Here is a 3,182-nt window from a genome sequence, read left to right as displayed (position 1 = left end):
TTAATGTCGAAATTAAGTACGTCAAAAATTAGCCAAATTTATCTCAAAAATATTTTTGACCGAAATTAAACCCGTTGGAATATTTTAAATAATATTCTTCAAGCAAACCAAAAATAAGGCGGTCTAATTTTAAAAATTCCCGTCTTTAACGGTACTCGTGAAAAACCCTATTCGCGGTTGGTGTCAGTTGGACCCCCAACCAGGCCATAAACTCCACCGTATATAAGGGATGTGAGGCTTTCCCCATGAACTTTTCTCACTATAGGAGCTTTCTCTCTCTACTTTCTCTCTCTACAAATCGGGTTTTGGTCAAAAATCGCCCTTTCGAGCTTCAAATCAATAAGTTAACCTTCCTAGCTCGTTGTTTAGCTTATCACACTTGAAAAATCATGGCTTAAACATCCAAAAACCCCAAGAACAAGAGTTTACGGTCTTGGGAGCATCCTAAAACCTTAAACACCTTGAAAGAGGGTTTTTGTGCCCAAAAACCCTTCCAAACCACTTCTAATGCTTAGCAATGACTTAGAGACTTGCATGAAAGGACTTAGAACACCAAAATCATAGAACATGGGGAGAAAACATGAGTTTACAGCCCAAGAACATTCTCGGACCGTAAACTCATCTTCAAGAACCATAATCTCCTTTTTGGGTGTTAAACTACCCCTCAAACACCTCCAAAAGCTTCCATGAGTGCCTAAAGCCTTATAATCCTTCATGTGATGCACCAAAACACATGATTCATGGACTAACATGAGTTTACTACTGTAAACTCATGTGTTTATGGTAGTAAACTCCCCGTGAACACCTTCATAGACCATAAACACCTTTCCAAGGTTTTTAAGTGCCTTTAACACCTTCCTATGCTCATATAAGTGACTAGAACCTTGCCTACACAGCCTAGAACTACCAAACAACAAGAGAAATGGACTAAAATGAGTTTACGAATGTAAACTCATGTGTTTACGACCTTCAACTCCCAAGGGAGTGGTCCAAGGACCGTAAACTCCATAAAATGTCCATTTCAAGCCCCAATCACTTCCTTAGCCCTTGATTCGACTCTAGCATGATTCTGTGAGTGAGATAAGACCTTTAAGTATCCCATCACATCACTACCATGAGTTTACGGCCGTAAACTCATGGGGGAAGTGGTCTTGAAACCGTAAACACCCATAAGGTCCTTCATTTGATGAGTAAACTCCAATGGGAGTTCATACACACCTTCTATGCAACCTTTGGTACTTCTAGCACTTGTAGCAAAGTGTTTTTTTTATAGTAAGACATCTTTACTTGCTTAATTAGTCATTAAATGACTAATTAGATGGTTAAATGTATCATTACATGTTAAATAGGATTCGCGTGTGTGGTCAAGTCCTCACTTGACACTTAGCATCCTATACCATCCATTGATCCGAATCGCCCACGACAGGTGAGTTCATACCCCTGAATTAACATTTTAAACGTTTTTACATGCTTTTATGGGGGGGGGGGGGGGAATACAAGTTAAAACATGCTAGTTATGATATCAATCATATGTGATTGATAACCCCCATGCAAAAGGATTTATCACACTTTAAGCTGTTTTACCAAGTATAATACTATAGATGGTTTTCCAAAACGTCTTTACCTGTTTAAATCTTTTCTCAAATTGTCTCTCGCGCTGTATGTTTTACTTCAAAACCAGTTACAGCAGTGTTTTAAACAAATGTTTTCTTTACTTATATTGTTTTATCAAAATTATATTCAAAACTTGTTTATGAAAGGTTTTCAAAGGATTTACAAAGGTCTTCAAGCTTATTTTACAAAGGATATTCAGTCACAATTTTCATAAGTGTAAAGGTTTTCCAAAGTTTTCATCAAATTTTTCTTCTATGCTTCTATGCTTCTTTGCTTCTACTTCGTTAAATGCATACCTGTACTTGTATAGTTATATAAGTAATGTTTAAAGGACTTAGGAAGGCTAGTTCGCCCTATTTCCTTTTCCTCATGGGGATGTGGTCTGGTGGGTATCGAATATCCGTCCGAAGGTCGTTTTAACATTAATTATATATCATGTATACATGTATAGACATAAAGGTTTACATCGACCAGTTCATTTCCCTTGGGTAGCAAGGGCATCCTTCCATTCATCATTCATAGATCAGAGACACTAGTAACTATTATAGGAATAGTTAGGAGATTCTAATCACTCTTTCTATTTCAGAGAATTCCAAAGGAGTCAGTTCATTCGTGAGTATATATTGTTATTCCAGTACTTACAATAGGATTCAAAATACGAGATGCATATTCAACATAAGGATCTCCCCATCGTCAAGTTGGTAACCAGAGTCTCGTGGAGGGAGAGCGGGCATTGTGTATATAGATCTATACGGGAATGACACTCCCGCACCCTGACTGCTAGCTACAGTCCACGGCTTACCAAGCCAAGGGGTGACAAATGTCACATTTATTCCGACGCTTGCAGGGCGTCAAGTACTCCAGTGTCAATCAGTATGGTTACGAGTATCTCCATGTTTACCTTATAATTCATGGCCTTAAGGTAACGAGAATTTAACACTGTATTCTTGAAACAACACTCTTAGGATTACCCTTTGTTTTAGACCTTGCTAGCTGTATCGTTCATTTGATATTGTCTCGGGTCTATGTTTATTTGTTTTAGACCTTGCTAGCTATATCGTTCATTTGATACTATCTAGGGTCTGTGTTTCTTTGTTTTAGACCTTGCTAGCTGTATTGTTCATTTGATGCTGTTTGGGGTTTGTGTTTCTTTGTTTTAGACCTTGCTAGCTGTATCGTTCATTTGATATTGTCTGGGGTCTGTGTTTCTTTTTTATAGACCTTACTAGCTGTATTTTTCATTTGATATTGTCTGGGGTCTGTGTTTCTTTGTTTTAGACCTTGCTAGCTGTGTCGTTCATTTGATACTGTTTGGGGTCTGTGTTTCTGTGTTTTAGACCTTGCTAGCCGTATCGTACATTTGATACCGTCTGGGGTCTGTGTTTCCTTTTGTTTGACTGAGCCAGGCGTATCATTCATTTGATACTCCCCTGGAGTCTATGATTTCTTTTGCCTTAGTCAGCAGTATTTTCTGCTGAGGCATATGTTATTTTCCCCTAGTATTTTTACTAGTGAAATTCTCCTACTTTCTTTAAAGTCAAATACCATATTTTGGTAATGGTAGTATT

The sequence above is a fragment of the Lactuca sativa genome, chromosome 5 (assembly GCF_002870075.4).
Source record: "Lactuca sativa cultivar Salinas chromosome 5, Lsat_Salinas_v11, whole genome shotgun sequence".
Taxonomy (NCBI): Eukaryota; Viridiplantae; Streptophyta; class Magnoliopsida; order Asterales; family Asteraceae; genus Lactuca; species Lactuca sativa.
This window is presented reverse-complemented; position numbering follows the sequence as displayed.